General features: G+C 42.8%; 1 protein-coding gene across 13 annotated transcripts in view; it reads right to left on the bottom strand.

Annotated features, from left to right (window-relative positions):
• The window catches only part of CLIP4 (CAP-Gly domain containing linker protein family member 4), a 99,898-nt gene that overhangs the window by 82,048 nt on the left and 405 nt on the right, over positions 1-17,445 (bottom strand). Inside the window, exon 1 of one of the 13 annotated variants that reach the window (XM_038561172.1) lies at positions 785-924. The exons of the other annotated variants lie outside the window; for them this stretch is intronic. The gene's annotated coding sequence lies outside the window, so the exon portion shown is untranslated. Of the gene's footprint in view, positions 1-784; positions 925-17,445 lie in introns of those variants that run through there. 13 annotated transcript variants of the gene reach the window in all.

Raw genomic sequence — 17,445 nt, 5'->3', positions numbered from 1 at the left:
GAGGGTCTAAAACCACGTGTGTTTAGGGCAGGTCTGGGCGCCAAGTGTCCCCCCCCACCCCCGCCGCCCCCAACTTCCCTTCCCAATTCCCACGATCTGGAATTAAGCAATCGCCGGACTACGGCAAATGCCGGGAAGCAAAGTCATCTGGTTCAGCGTCGCGTTCCCCCTGGCACGTTAAGAAACCCAAAAGGTCTCAAACAATTTCGGAAGCAAGGGGGAGGCACGAGGGGTGTGCGGAGGCTCGCCCCGGGACGAGCAAGGGCGGCGCAGCGCGCGCAGCGCAGGGGCGCGTGGGGCACCCCCCCAGGTGCCAGGTGCCGGCCGGGTGCCAGGGGGGGCCGCGGGTCACACACACACCCCCAGGTGCCAGGGGGCCGCGGGTCGCACCCCCCCCCAGGTGCCAGGGCGGCGGAGAGGAGGCACCCCCCAGGTGCCAGGGGGGCCGCGGGTCACACACCCCCCCCCCAGGTGCCAGGGGGCCGCGGGTCGCACCCCCCCCCCCCAGGTGCCAGGGCGGCGGAGAGGTGGCACCCCCCCCCCACGTGCCAGGGCAGAGCGGGGGCCGCAGCCCCGACGCCGCGCCGCACCTGCTTCCTCCGAAAGTTAAGCCGCCCGCGAGCGGCGGAGGGGGCAGCGCACGTCCCCGAGGGTGGGCCGCGCCGCCCCAGGGAGGCCTTTGGGAGCCCGCGGCCCCGGCCTCCGCGCGCAGCCAGCCCCCCTCGGGCGCCCGCGCCCCTCCCCCGCGCCGGCCGGCCCCGAGCCCCGCGCGCTCCCGCCGCACCTGCTCCTCGGTCCTGTCGGGACGGCCGGCGGCGAGCGCAGAGGCGCGGAGGCCAGGCCGAGAGGCGCGCTGCCCCGCGCCGCGACCGTGTCCAGCGACCGTGTCCAGCGGCCGCCGAGCTCCCGCCGAGCTCCCGCCGCGCCGCTCCTCCGCCTCGCCCGGCCCCTCCCGCCCGCCGCCTCCGCGCGCGCCGGGCCGGGCCCCACGCGGGGTCGGCGCGCGCGCAGTGCAGGAGCCCGGCCGCGCGCAAGCCTCGGCCCCAGCCCCGCGCACGCGCCGGGACGGTCGGCACTCGCGCGCCTCCCGCCTGCGCCCCCGGGCCCACGCAAGGTTGGGCCTCCGGATCAGGATCGGCTAGGGGTTAAGCCTGCGTGGAGGTAGTGACGCCCCGGTACTTCCCCCGAGCTGGAGGGAGGCTCTGGGAGCAACCCCGCGGCGCCCCGGGCTGCGAGGAGGTTGGGGGCCGCAGCCCGGGGCGCGCTCTCGGCCTCCTCCCGGAGAGCCCCTGGCTAGGCCCTGCGGCTGCGGAGGCCCCGCGGACTTCCCCAGGGCGCGGCTGGCGTTTTACCTGCTCGGGCTTCCCTGGGTCTCAGCCGGTGCTTGTCCCAGAGTAAGTCCATCGGCCAATTAACCTGTTTGGGGGTCTTAAACCATAAAATGCCTAGTCGATAGTATATACCCAGGCTGAATAATTCCACCCAAAGGTGTCAGTGTACAGGCAGAAGAGGGGATCAAGCAGTCATCCCAGAACTTTATTTCCCCTACTGCTTTGTTCATTTTTCACCTTCTTCTCTCTTGGTCCCTGTCTCCATCCCCCAAGAGCCAGAAGGTGATGATGACACTGTGACAACAAACAGACATAAATGCTGACATCCTGGTTCTCTGTCCTCTAAGTGAAGGGAAGGTGTTACTTGACACTTAATGAGTCCCCTTAATGAAGGAACTTAATGAGTCCATTGTTTCCTCCCGACTGAGTTTTATAACAATGAATCACTAGTGTTACACCGTAGCAACTCTCTCTGAGGCCTTCTTGTTCTGGCTCTGATATACAGATTACTACACTGTACTTCTGTGTTCACCAAGCACAGTGCCTGGCAATAGCAGATATTGAATGAAATAATGTCTGTGTCTCTGCAGGAGCAAAGCTAAGTGCTGGGGGCACACCAGAGCATCATTTCCTGTTAAAATCACTGATTCCAGGGACTACACAAGGCCCCCTTCCAGTTCCTTGGGTCTCCCTTACAACATCATTTCATCAAATGACTATAGTTGAATGCTCCCTGTAACCAGGAACTCGCTTCCTTTGAAAGCATTTTATCGTCGATCATCATTGTCGACAAGTCGTTCCTACCTTGAGCTAAATCCAGCTCTCTGCATCTCCTCCTTACTGAGTTTCTAACCTGGGGATCTCCAGATCATGTCTGGCTCCAAACCAAGGTATCCAGGACAAGCATTCTCTGTGTCTTAGACTGCTCCTTATAAGACATGATCAAGATCCCACTCACCAGCATGTTAAAGGACTCTTTATGGATGCACCCCAGCTTGTCTAGAGTTCACAAATGAACAAGACTGTCTGTTGCATGCAGAGGATAGAAACTTTCACCTCTTTCTAGGTCCTGTGCTTCTATTAGCATAGCCCAAAATATCAAAATAGTTGTTTGCAGCAGTCACATTACATTGTTCAATCAGGTGGAGCATACTGTCAACTGAAATCTGTAGAACTTTTGCAATATTTAAACACCATGATCATCCCACAGAGTCCCTGGTCAGCAGCCAGCTCCACTGTCCCTGCAAGTTCAGCATCTTCATGCACTCTTGGGGATCATAATGTGACACAGATGCTTCCTCTCTTTGGCAGTTCCACCTCCCTCTCCCTGCTCTCATCTTGCTGTTCTTGTCTGGCCCCACCACCTCTTTAACTGGTTAGAAGAAGAAATGCAATCTACCTTTAGTTGGCTTTCAGCAACTGTAAATGAGTCCTATTGTCAGTGAGCCACAAAAAACCCTAAAGGTCTGTATGTAATAGAAGATACTATTGGTGAAGTTTCTAGAGGTATACAGTTCACTTTTATTGCTGATTTAAATTATCCCTCTGAGATACCACCATTAACAGGTGACAGGGTGTGGATAGGTGAGTTGTTTTTAACTGCTGTTAGAACCAGCCAAGTTGGGATCCCTGGGTGGCGCAGCGGTTTAGCGCCTGCATTTGGCCCAGGGTGCGATCCTGGAGACCCAGGATCGGATCCCATGTCGGGCTCCCAGTGCATGGAGCCTGCTTCTCTCTCTGCCTGTTTCTCTGTCTCTCTCTATCTCTCTGTGTGACTATCATAAATAAATAAGAAAAAATTAAAAAAAAAAAAGAACCAGCCAAGTTACTAGCTTTTTCTGCTACACCCAAATACAAAATAGTAGAGAGGTAATTTCCCAGGATACCAAGCCACTGGGCAGAGAGTCTCCTACTCACCTGGTTGCCTTTATCCAAAAAACTGAATTTACACCATAAACCATCATCAAGGTGGTTTATGGGGTAATGCCTCTGAGAATACCCCATGGGCTCACACGGGTATGAGCAGGTATTGCTCATTTAACAAGAGTTGGACCGGGCAGTGATATAGGACCAGAACCTGGAACTTGAACCATCTGTTGGGATGAGAAGGCACATGGGGATATGGTCCAGCTGGGCCTACTAAGGCACAATTATATCTGAAGGCATGGCAATGTTCCTAGACAATGAAGCATAAACCACCAGTCCCAGGAGGTGATCAGCATTGATGATCAGCACCAATGCGGATAAGGAGCATTACTGATTGACTACTACATGGCCCTTTACCTATGGGATTTTATTTGCATTCACTTTACAAAAGAAGAAGCAGACTCCAGGAGGTTGTGAACTTGCTCAATGTACCCTGGGGTGGGAAAAGATTCAAACCTAATTCTGTCTGATATAAAGTCCTGTATTGATCCCCTATTTTGTATTACCTGCACAGCATGTCCTTTTGGGCATTCAGGACTCAGAAACGCTGTTTGAAACAGCATGAATCATTCAGAAATTCAGACCGACAGAAAGTCAGCATCAAAAAGGCTTCTCAGCAGCTAACAGGACCCAAGCCATGAGAAGAGTTGGAGACATAGGCAAAAAGAAGACCGAGTCACTGCGCTTATGTGGACTGAGATATCAGGCAGGATACTATATCATTCACAGGAGAAGAAAACAAGGACTCAGTTTCCAGAATCTGGTCATACACGGCATGAAGACCACAAAAGACATTCAGCTATCAGAACTGGGGTGTCAAATTGGAGCCCGACTAGCAGAAGTAGTTAAATGCAAAATATCAGAACACTGGGTAGAGCCCCTAAAATCTTTATATTTGCAGATATGATCATCAGCATAGAAAAGCTAACAAACTCAACTATTAGAAGTAATATGTGAGTTCACTAAGGTTGCCAAATACAAGATCAATTGCTAAAAGTAGTTTCCTCTACGTCAGCAGTAAGCAACCAGGAAATGCAATAGACAATAAGATTCACAATGGCAATAAAACTCTAAAGCATAATATCCAGGAATTAACCTGACAGCTTGCAAGAACTTTATGGAGAAAATGTTAAAATTATAAGGATGTAAAAGAAGTTTGAATAAGTGAAGATATGCCATGGATAGGACGTCTTGAGGTAAAAATCCATTTAATTTCTAAATTCAGTGTTACATAAACCAAAATTCCAACGGGAACTCAGATTTTATGGAAGTTCAATAAATGTATAAAATATATAAGGAAAAAATAAAGTGTTTAATAGTTAATTAAGTCAGTTTTGAAAAGCAACAAAAAGAGGAAAGAGGAAACCTGCCCTGCCAAATATTGTTAGTACCACATAGTGATAAAAAATAATGTGGTCCTAGTACAGGAACAAATAGAACAGTGAAATAGAGAACCCAAAGGCAGACCCATGAGACCTCAACATATAAATGTAGTACCACACATCAATGAGAAAAACATACATTATTTAGAAAATGTTGTGGAAACTGGCTTAGTTATATGTGCACCATATGCAAAGGTAAACTCCAGGTGAATTAAGAGCCTACATTTGAAACGAAGAAAAGAAAATGTAGGTGAATATCTTTATGAGTATAGGGTAGAGATTTACTTCATAAAACAAGACTGCATGGGGCACCTCCATGGCTCAGTTGGTTAAGTGTCTGCCTCTGGCTCAGGTCTTGATCTCAGGGTCCTGGGATCAAGTCCTGTGTTGGGCTCCCTGCTCAGCAGGAAGTCTACTTCTCCCTCTGCTCTCTCTCTCTCTCTCTCTCTCTCTCAAATAAGTAAATAAATAAATCTTTAAAAAAAATACAAGACTGCAAAAGCCCAAACCTTAAAACAAAAGGCTGGGAGATTTGACTACATCACAATTAAGGCTTTTCTCCTGTGAAGAATACCATAGAAAAAGTTAACAGCAAAAAAAAAAAAAAAAAAGAAAAAGTTAACAGCAGCTGACAATTTGGAAGAAGATATATGATACGTTCAAAAGCAGCTAGGGATTAACTCTGAAATATGTAATGGAACTTTTGCAAGTCAACAAAAAAGTCAGAAAATCCAATCTAAAAATGAGAAAAGGATAGAAATTGGCAGTTCACAGAGGAAGAGCTGGAATAGCAGACAAGCATAGGAGAGATGCCCAAACCCAGAGAGAATAGAAATGCAAACAGTATGGTACTACCTATAGCCACTGGGATGCTGCTATATTGAAAAAAACCACTCTCAGGGTAGGGGATGGGGCAGTGCTAATTTTTAGTGTTTACCAACTTCCACAGTGCAAAAACTCTCACCCCTCCTGATTCCATGCTACCAGCATGAGGCCATTGAACAAGAAGTTCAGAAGAAATGTGTCCAGTCTGCTCTCATGAGCCAGTTCCAACAACCCCTGCTTCACCCATCCGTCTGGCAAAAATTAGTAAAATAATCCCAAATATTAGCAAAAATATGGGGAAATGGGAATCATCCTGCACCGTTGATGGGAATTTAAACTGGTAAATACAGTCCATAGAGCAATCTGGCAGTATTTACAGAAAAAAAAGTATCAGCATGCCTTATGACTCAGCAATCTAGAGATATGTATGCCTCAGAAAAACTGCAATCTTCTGGTTTTTTTTTTTTTTTTTTTAAGATTCATTTATTGGGGCACCTGGGTGACTCAGTGGTTGAACATCTGCCTTCGGCTCAGGTCATGATCCCGGAATCCTGGGATCGAGTCCTGCATCAGGCTCCCCGCAGGGAATCCATTTCTCCCTCTGCCTATGTGTCTGTCTCTCATGAATAAATAAACAAAATCTTTTTTAAAAAATAATAAAGATTCATTTATTTATTTTAGAGAGAGAGCTCAAGCAGGAGGAGGGGTAGAGGGAGAGGGAGAAGCAGACTTCTTGCTGAACACAGAGCCCAACACAATGCAGGGCTCAATCTCACAACCCTGAGATCATGACCTGAGTGGAAACCAAGAGTCGGACACTTAGCTGACTGAGCCACCCAGGTGCCCTGTTTGTAACCTTCTTCAGGTGACTTCCAGGAAGCCATTCTCTCATTTACTAGATGATCTCATCCAATCCATGGCTTTAAATGCCGTGTCTATTTTGATGATTCCAAAATTTCTATCTCTAGCCCTGAACGTCAGACATGTATCCAACTGCCTATTCCACATCTAATCTGTAGCGTATCATAAGCATCTCAAATATAGCATGTTTAGAATAGAACCCTTCCCCACAACCTTTCCGTGTCAGTAAATGACAGCTTGATTCTTCTGTTTGCTCACTGGAGTCATCTTCCTTCCCTTCATAGTTCTGGATTTCCCAAACCAAGTCCCATCCCCCATTTTTTTTAAAAAGCTCATGACATCATTTCTTTTTATTTATTTATATATTTTTAAGGATTTTTGTTTATTATTTATCTGAGAGCACGAGAGAGCACAAGCAAGGGAGCTGCAGAGGGACAGGGAGAAGCCAACTGTCTGCTAAGAGGGAACCCAATGCCAGGCTCGATCCCAGGACCCCAGAATCATGACCTGGACAGAAGGCAGATGCTTAACCCACTGAGATGCCAAGATGTCCCTACCCCTGACATCATTTACTGATGAAGAAATTTATCAATACCACTGAAGTCCTTATAAATCAATAGTCACCAGAGACTCCAGGAAGTTCCTACTGCTGTGACCCAGGGTCACTTCCCTCTGACCCAGCTCTTTTTCTTTCTCAGAGCTTCAGGTGGGGACAAGCCTTATTATCTGAATCCATGTTCTCATTCCCAGTTGCATGTTTGAATGTCCTGAATATCTTTCACAAAATAAACCCTAGAGACTCCCTCATATATTCTAACTCAACTGGCCTAATGTAGAGTCTCTTGTTAATCTAATTCCCCAAAAGACACTAACAAGTGAGGGTTTCAAACTCGACTCATTCCTGAAGCAGGTCCTCCAGTTGATGCCACTCCCAAACACCACATGACACAACCACATTTTTAAAAAGTCTTCCTTATGGGCCAACATAAAGGAAGAAGGACAAAGGGAGTGCTTCATGGCATCAGTATGAAAACTGTCAGTCCAAGAACTAAATTTTTCACACTGGCTGCTCAAAGTTTGGGCCACCAAGACACTTCCAGAACCATCTCTGACACACAGTAATGGCATGAAGACAGTGTCCGCTAAGATGTTAGTTCCAATGTCCCCAGCCCCCCCATTGAAACATACTTTAACCAAGCCTCTAGATATAAATATCATTTTATAGAAAATGTGAAGCATAAAGGAATATCATAAACAACACCATGAGGATACGATAAGCCAAATCCAAAACGTAGGAACTTCTACAGGGCAAATAACCTATTCCTACAATCAAAAAGTAACTAAGGGAAACTGGTATAGATCAAAAGAGATAAAGAGCTCTATCCACAACCTATAATGTGTAGAGCATTTGGATCAGAATGCAACAAAATGTAAAAAAAATTCTTGAGAGGGGCACCTGGGTGGCTCAGTGGTTGAGCATCTGCCTTTGGCTCAGATCATGATCCCGGGGTCCTGGGATTGAGTCCCGCATCAGGCTCCCCCTGCTGCCTCCGCCCCCCCCCCGCCCCCCCGCCCCGGCAGGGAGCCTGCTTCTGCCTATGTCTCTGCCTCTCTCTCTGTGTCTCTCATGAATAAATAAATAAATAAAATCTTAAAAAATTCTTGAGAGAATTGGGAGAAAATTAACCTGAACTGAACATTAAATTATATCAAGAAATTCTTGTTAATTCCTTTAGGTATAAAAATAATATTGTGATCATGTTTTTATTAAGAAGTCCTTATCTGTTAGAGATTCATACTGAAGTATTTATGATAAAATGTTTAAGGGGCAGCCTGGGTGGCTCAGCAGTTTACGCTGCCTTCAGCCCAGGGCCTGATCCTGGAGACCCAGGATCGAGTCCCACGTCAGGCTCCCTACATAAAGCCTGCTTCTCCCTCTGCCTGTGCCTGTGCCTCTGTCTCTCTCTCTCTCTCTCTGTGTGTGTGTGTGTGTGTCTCTCATGAATAAATAAATAAATCTTTTTAAAAAATTTTAAATGTTTAATGTCCAGGATTTGCTTTAAAGTGGCCCATTAAAAATAAGCATGTCATGGAAAAGCAAATTAGTCCAAATAGTATGGAAAACAATATAGAGTTTCCTCAAAAAATTTTAAATAGGTTTACTATACAATCCAGCAATTCTACTTCTGGGTTTATCCAAAGAAAATGAAAACAGGAGTTCAACAAGATATCTGCACATCCATGTTTTTTGTAGCATTATTCTCAATAGCCACAGGATGGTAACAACCCAAATGCCCATCAGTGGATGAATGGATAAAAAAAGGTGTGATACATATACACAATGGAATATTATACAGGCATGAAGAAGGATATCCTCCCCTTTGCAACAACATGGATGGACTTTGAGCAATTACACAAAGTCAGTCAAAAAGAAAAAGACAAATGCTGTATAATATCAGTTTTATGTAGAATCTAAAAAAGTTAAAACTATAAAAATTAGAGACTACCAGGGGTAGAGTGGGGGAATAAGAGTGATGGTGTTTAAAGACACAAACTTACAATGAATAATAAATAAGTCTTAGAGTTCTAATATGCAATGTAATAAATATAGACAATAATATTGTCTGTAAGTATGTAATGTGACAAATATCATTACATTGGCAATCATATTATAATATATAAATGTATCAAAATAATACAGTATACAACCTAACACAATGTTACATGTCAAATTTATTCAATTTAAAAAGTATGTGTATGGTGGGAGGGAAAAATGAAACAAGAATGACAAAATATTGATCATTATTAAAGCTGAATGATGGGTATATTATTCTTTCTTCTTTTGCATAAATTTGAAATTTTTTCCATAATAAAAAGCTTCAAGAGAGAAAGCTTTAGAGGGCAGGAATTTTAGTTTATTTCTGTCAGTGCTGTATCCTCAGTACCTAGAACAATACTTAGCACATAATACAAATTCAAGAAGTATTTGTTGATAGAAGGGCCTGATTCTTTAAGATTTCTGTCTCAGTAAAGATATAACTATTATGTCCAAGGAGTTTAGAAATCACAGAAGTTGCCTGTGCATCACGTGCATGCACACACTCTAAAATAGGAAGCATTCATACATCACCAAAGCTCCATCAAGTTCTTTCCACCAGCTGCTTACAAAACCAATACAGTTTCATCCCTGTTCACTGTAAGCCGTCAGCTGCTTAATAGCATCTTGATTAAGGGTTGAAAGAATGTCAGACCCACTGGAGCTTCCCCCTTGGGTAGAGAACAGTTTGCATCATGTCAACAATGGAGCAAATGACTTACCTAACAAAGAAAGCCATTGGCAGACCAATTAGCTGGTACTGAATCATGAGAAAGTCTCCTTTGTGACAAAACCTGCATTGATAATAAGATGGGTTCTGACATTCCTCATCTAACCATATTTGCAACAGCAGGGAACAGTTAAGGCAAAAATAAATGTGATTTGTATTTTTAGATTCTCATGGGGTTCAACCCAAGAAGAATAAGTTACAGTCTATCTTTTTAGGGCCCGTCAAAAAATCTTGTGCAATACCATTATTATCATCAAAATAATCAAAACCATAAGCACTGAATGACACTTAGGCAACCAAATTGCATATTGTCCATCAAATCACCAGAAATAAACTGAATGCCTCCCAGCTGAATGGAAGTATAGACTCTACCACAGTATAAGACTCACCCCATGTTTTTTAGGATAAGAGAAAGAGAGTTGAGGCGGCAATCATGTCCAGCCTTGAGTAAGCCTTAGTTTGCTCCTTTGTCAAGTGAGATCAAAAATACCTTCCTTGAGATGCCTGGGTGGTTCAGTGGTTGAGCATCTGCTTTTGGCTCAAGTCATGATCCTGGGGTCCTGGGATCAAGTCCTACATCAGGCTCACTGCTCCCTCTGCCTATGTCTCTGCTTCTCTGTGTGTCTCTCATGAAGAAATAAATAAAATCTTAAAAAAAATAAAAATAAAAAAAGAATACCTGCCTCCAGGGCCCCTGGGTGGCTCAGGTCATGATCTCAGGTAATATGCTTGAGATTCTTGCCCTCTGCCCCTCCCCGCACTCATATGCGCTCTCTCTCTAAAATAAATAAAATCTTAAAAAAAAAAAAAAAAAAAACTTTGTCTAAGTGTCATGCATACAAGGCCTGACGCCAAGGGAGCTCAGTAAATACCTAGGTGAAAACTATAGCATGTGGCCATGAAACATGAGCATGAGAAAAGAACATCAACAACCTGCCAAAGAAACACTGTTAGTATTAGGGATTTCCCAAGTGGAAGAACACATTGCTAGATGGGGTGATCAAGCAAGGCCTTAAGGAAGAGATATACTTTGAGTTAAGTAGGGAGTATTATGAGCTCCAGTTATATAAATGAGGAGCTAGCATTTACTGAGGGTTTAATAGTGCTGTGCATTGTTCTAAGCACTTTCATGAATTATTTTACTCCTAAAGAGAAATATCTTGGTTTCTGTTCAGGTTGTGATCGCTGATTCCTGATCTCAGGGTTGTGAGAGGGAGCCCCACATGGGGCTCAGTCTGATTAAGGTTCTCTCTCTCTCCCTCTGCTTCTCCCCACCTCCCCCTACTCTCTCTCTCTCTCTCTCTCTCTCTCTCAAATAAATAAATAAATCTTTAAAAAATATATCAGAGTAAACTGCAGAATCAGGATTTGAACCCAGGCAGTCTAGTTCAAGAGATTAAACTCTTCAGCATGAACCTTTGCAAGAGAAAGGATTAGAAGCAGAAAAGCTAACTATACATTTGAAAGATAGTAAAGAGTCTAGCTGGCACAGAGCCTGTGGTATAGACCAGTAGAAGATGAACTGGAAAGGGAGATTGAAGCTAGATCAAGAATGGTCTCGAGTGTCACACAGGAGGCTAAGAGACTGTTGTGAGAATGAGGGAAAAACTCCATAGAACCTGTCAGCAGTGTTCAAAATAGAAACTCCTATCTAACCTTTATCTCCCATATCTGTTATTCTCTCTTAATAAAAAGGCTAAAACAAAAGCATACTTAAAAATTCAAGCATTTCGAAGTGAAATTTAGCAACTAAAAATAAAGTTGGCTTAAGAGTGTTAGCCTTTATGAATTCAATTTAACTAGTTCTTTTAAATAGCAAATTATTTTTACAAATGATATCTCCACAGACAGCTTAATTTAACTTAGTGTAATGTATGCACAGTAATGACCTGCATTCAAAACGAAGTGGAGACAAGTTATACAGATGTCTTTGGGGGATGGAAATTTATCGTTTCCGCCTTTCCCATTGCACCCCATTAACCACTTTGCAACATAATAGTAACAGCTACATATCACCATTTTAACCACTCAGTTATTATATAATGATGTAATGACATAATAATCTTTTGGATATGCGTGCATTGAACAAAAAAGCACAGTCCCAGGAAAAAAACAGCCACTTTGCGTCCTTGGGTGCTGTCCATCCAGCAAGGTGCTGATGGACTTGCTACCCACCCTATTGTACTCCACTTTTCTTGGCACTGTGATTTCTGTTTCTCCAGCCTCATCTAAGCTTTAACTCAGACTTCAAAGCAGGGAGTCTCTCAAGGTTCAGCTTGTAAAGAGAGGCACCACACACCTCCAAGGAGCTGCATTTTCACTAATTTAGAGGCAATCTTGCTGGTAACAATAGCCTAATATCTTTGTAAGCAAAGGCCAGTGGCATCATGATCACTTTTGTGCCTCTATTGCAAAGGCCACTGGTCATGCTCAGGTCTCAGCTGCATCTAAAATTAGCCACCCTCAAGCACAGTCCACAGTTCTTGCAATCTGAAGAGGCTCAAGAAAAGAGGCGTGGCCTCTGAGGGGACCTTCTGGTCCTCATTTGTCAAGCACTTACTAAATAATTCTTAGTGTCTATAAATACCATTAGATATCACCCTGTCTTTGGGGACTTTCTAACCTGAGAGGAAAGAAATTAAAACTCAAAAATATGGGAAGCTAGGTAAAATTCCAGACTTTAAAGTCAAGCATATAGGGTTGACTATATGGAACTGAAAGGGTTTCTGGGATATGGCACTTTCATTTTTAAAAGCCAGGGCAGTGCCAGAGATGCCAGAACAAGTTGGTCACCCTACAGACAGATCAAAGTTCAAATTTAATTAGCTTTGGGACCTTGAACAAATAAAGTAACCTCTCAAAGACTCAGCTTCCTCATTTATAAAATTGGTATCATGGTAGGACCCACCTAATCACATATTTCTTGTAAGAATTCAATAAGCTATTGTATAAAAAGAACTAAGCACAGTGCCTGATGCTGAATCATTGCTCAATAAGTGTTAATACTGCTTGCATAATCAATAATTATAAGATAGCATATAATGAAAGGCTCCATTAGGAATTTTAGGAACTAAAAAAATATCAGATAAGGAATAACTGGATCATTAAGAAAAGTTTCCATTATGGTAAGGTTAACACATAAAATATATACTGCCCAATTAAATTTGAATTTCAGATAACAAGTGATTTTTTAGTATAAGTCTGTACCAAAATATTTTTTTAAGATTTTATTTATTTTTTTGAGAAAAAGAGAGAGAGAGAGAGAAAGCATGAGCTGGGGTGAGAGGCAGAGGGAGAGGTAGAAGCAGAATCCGAACTGAGCAGGGAGCCCAACATGGGGCTTGATCCCAGGACCCTGAGATCATGACCTGAGCCAAAGGCAGGTGCTTAATCAATTGAGCCACCCAGTGCCCCTGTACCAAAAATTTTTTAAATTATTGTCTACCTGAAATTCAAAGTTAGCTGGATATGTGCTTATTTTATTTGCTTAAAATGGCAAGAAAGAAGAGAAAAACACTAGGCAGATGGATAAACATGAGTGGCAGTGGACCCAAGACAGGAGCAACACATGGATAGTCTTGTAAGGTTTTTTTTTTTAAGATTTATTTATTTATTTATTCATGATAGATAGATATATAGAGAGAGAGAGAGGCAGAGACACAGGAGGAAGGAGAGAAGCAGGCTCCATGCCAGAGCCCGAAGCGGGACTCTATCCCGGGACTCCAGGATCACACCCTGGGCCAAAGGCAGGCGCCAAACCACTGAGCCACCCAGGGATCCCCATCTTGTAAGTTTTTAATTGGAACATCTTAAGATCCAGACCAAAGAGCCTATGTTTGATGCAAAATATTTGGGACAGTTAGAGGTAAAGTGCTGGGGTCCTGGGATAAGGTGGGGTTGGGAAGGAAGGTATGCTTTAGAGAAAGAATGAATGAGCCTTTGGGAAGGAAAAGAATGGATCTGAGGTTTTGACACCAAGTCACTATGAGAGGGACTCTATAGTCAAGGAGATCTGCTAGGTGGCTGTCCTGATAGTCAGGTGGGTGGCTATACTCAGAGTGGGGGGTGGGGATGGGGGTGGAAAAAATTGGATGCAGAGAGAAGTTATGGAGGAAGGTAATGTCTGTGGAGAAGGTATGACTGGAGTTGTGAATATGAATGTGGCCTTTCACTACGAAAACTTCCTTGAATCCCTGCAGAGCCATTACTGGTGACCTGAATAAGCAATTACATGTAACTCTAGGGAGGCCTCATGAAGTAAGTTAAGTCAGACCAAGAAAAAATAAATTAGGGCATTTAATGCCCTCTTTGCTCTTCCCTAAGTTGTGAGAAGAGATTAAAGCTTTGGAATTCCATACAATTCCCTCATTGCTTTCCTCCCTCCTGAGAGACCCCACAGGGTTCCCCTACCCCCCAGTAATGCCTGAGTTCTTCAAAGAGAGTGAGTTCAACACAGCCAGCCAGTAAGGGGCCTGGGGAAACTCAGGGAACTTCCCTTGGCATCTGCATCACTATTTTTGACTTCCCAAATAGGTTGCTTTTTTCCTGATGTGCTTGTATGTGAGATTCTACTCTTGGAGCAAAAGAAAAACCTGCAGCCTCATTTGGTTGTTTCTCCCTAGAAGGGGAAAACTTCTCTTTAGAAAAACTTCCTGGCATTAACCTGTAATTTGTATTCAAAGAAACAAATTATTCAGGATATCTGCCTTGAGGTATATGTGAAACCAAAAACCCAATGTTCGTAAAAGAACTGGACCCAAAGGATCTGCTTAGAAACTCACCTCTAGGGGATCCCTGGGTGGCGCAGCAGTTTGGCGCATGCCTTTGGCCCAGGGCGCGATCCTGGAGACCCGGGATTGAATCCCACATCGGGCTCCTGGTGCATGGGGCCTGCTTCTCCCTCTGCCTGTGTCTCTGCCTCTCTCTCTGTGTGTGTGTGACTATCATAAATAAATTTAAAAAATTGAAAATAAAAAGAATCTTTAAAAAAAAAAAGAAACTCACCTCTAAGCACTTTATTAAGTTCTGATTACTCACACTGATATTCTTTGAGGTCATTTTACACCTCTGCATCCTTGTAGATGCCATTCCTTCTGCTTGCACTTTGCCTGCAAGCTACCTCCACCCATCCAAATCCTATTATCCTTCCAGGCCCTTCCTACATCTCCCCTCATCTATGGAGAGCTAGCTCTCTAATTTCTCTCTTTCACTAAAGAAGCATACATTGTATACGAGGCACTCATATGGAAGTATTTTGTCCTGCGTTTCCAGTAAGACTATAAACTCCATGAGGGCAGGAAACATTTTCTTTTGTGTGCCTAAAAGCACTCCATACCTCCTTGCTGTGTTAAATTTAAAATAGAAAATTATACCACACTAATGCAATATGCTAATAATATGGGAAACTGCAGAGGGGCAGAAGGGACTTACACAACCCTCTGTACTGTGTCCAAGTTTCTGTAAACCAAAATCTACTCTTTAAAAATAAAGTCTGGGGCACCTGGGTGGCTCAGTGGGTTAAGCATCTTCCTTCGGCTCAGGTTATGATCCCAGGGTTCTGGGATGGAGTCCTACATTGGGCTCACTGCTCAGCCAGGAGCCTGCTTCTCCCTCTCCATCTTCCTCCCATCCACCCACCCCCACCTGCTCATTCTCCCAAATAAATAAAATCTTTTTAAAATAAATAAATAAATAATTCGATATATTTCTTCAAATCCTGAGTTCCTTCCTCTCTTTCAAGGCACAGAAGGCAGCAAAGAAGGAAAAGCCAAAGAAAACATTTGAAATGTGGACCAATATACAGAAGCCAATTGTTTTCCTGGATATCAGCAATGAACAATTGGAATTTGAAATTAGAAGCAACACCATAAACAGTATCAAGAGAGAGAGAGACTTAGGTATAAATCTAATAATATGTAAAGGATCTATGTGAGGAAAACAAGAAAATTTTCATCAAAGAAATCAAGGGACATCTAAATAAATGGAGAGCTATTCCATGTCCATGGATACGAAGACTCGGGATTAAATCAGTTCTACCCAATTTCATCTATGCATTCAAATGCAATTCCAATCAAAATCCCAGTATATTATTTTGTGGATATTGACAACCTGATTCCAAAGTTTATATGGCCCAGAATGACCAACCCAATGTTGAAGAAAAACAAAGTCAAATGACTGACAAGATTTGAATTAAAGACTTGGGATAAAACTACAGTCTTCAAGGGAGTAGAGTACTAGTGAAAGAAAAGACAAATAGACTGGTGGAATAGAATACAGAGTAAAATATACCCACACAAAAATATACCTATACAAATGCAGTCAACCATTCTTCCTCAAAGGAACAAAGAGAATTCAATGGAAAAAGAATAATGTTTTCCATAAATGGTGCTGGAACAAGTGGACATTCATGTACAGAAAAACTAATCTAAACATAGATCTTACATCTCTCACAAAAACTAACTCAAAATGAATCATGGATATATATGTAAAATGTGAAGTTTAAAACTTCTAGAAAATAACATAGGAGACAATCTAATGACCTTGCATTTGGTAATGACTTTTTAGACACAACACCAAATATAAGATACACCACCATATTGGAACTTAAGTCCAAAATGGAACTCAAGTTGGACTTCATTGGAACTTAAAATTTCTGCCCTACAGAAGACCCTCTTAAAAGAATGAAAAGCAGCCATAGACTGGGAGAAAAATCTTTGCAAAACAAATATCTAATGAAGGACTTGTACCCAAAATAGACCAAAGAACTCTTAAAACCCACAGTAAGAAAATAACTCCTTAGGAAAATGATCTGAACAGACCTCACCAAAGAAGATGAGAGGTAAAGTATATGAAAAGATGCTTTAAAAAAAAAAAAAAAAAGATGCTCAACATCATATGCTATCAAGGAACTGCAAATTAAAACAATGGTGAGATACTTCTATACATCTGTTAGAATGGCTAAAATCCTAAACACTGACAACACCAAATTCTGGCAAGAATGTGGAGCAAAAGGAACTCTCATTCACTGCTGATAGGAATGAAAAATGGTAGAGCTACTTTGAAAGACAGTTTGGTAGTTTCTTACAAAGCCAAGTACTGTATAGTCTTACTTTATGATGCAGCAGTCTCATTCCTAGATATTTACCCAAGTGATTTGAAAATTTGCGTCCAAAAACCTGCACATGAATGTTTATAGCAGAGTTATTCATAATTACCCAAAATTGCAAATGACCAACACGCCCTTCAATAAGGGAATGGATATGCAAGTTGTGCTACATTTATATAATGGAATATTAAGGTGATAAAAAGAAATGAGTTATCAAGCCATGAAAAGACTTGGAGGACCCTTAAATATATATTGTTAAAAGAAAGAAGCCAATCTGAAAGGGCTACATACTATATGATTCCAACTCTATGACATTTTGGAAAAGGCAAAATAAGACAGACAGTAAAAAGATCAGTGGTTGCCAGGGGCTGGGGAGGGAGGAAGGTAGAGCACAAGGGATTTTTGAGGCAGTGAAACCATTCTGTATGATGCTGTAATGGTGGATATGTGACATTATGCATTTGTCAAAAGCCACAGAATATACGCCACGAAGAGCGGACCGTCATATAAATTATGGACTTCAGTTATCAGTAATGTATCAGTATTGGCTCATCAACTGTAAAAAATAATTTTAAAAAAGGAGCGGATTGTGAAGCATTTTTAATACTTCATTCAGGTTTTTAGCACTGAACTGACTTTTTTACTTTTTGGTGTCATTATGTAGGAAAGGCTACACTTCTGTAAAATGT

Source organism: Canis lupus, chromosome 17 (assembly GCF_011100685.1).
Source record: "Canis lupus familiaris isolate Mischka breed German Shepherd chromosome 17, alternate assembly UU_Cfam_GSD_1.0, whole genome shotgun sequence".
In the NCBI taxonomy this organism is placed as follows: domain Eukaryota; kingdom Metazoa; phylum Chordata; class Mammalia; order Carnivora; family Canidae; genus Canis; species Canis lupus.
Note: the sequence above shows the minus strand (reverse complement) of the source record. Positions and strands in the feature narration are given on the sequence as shown.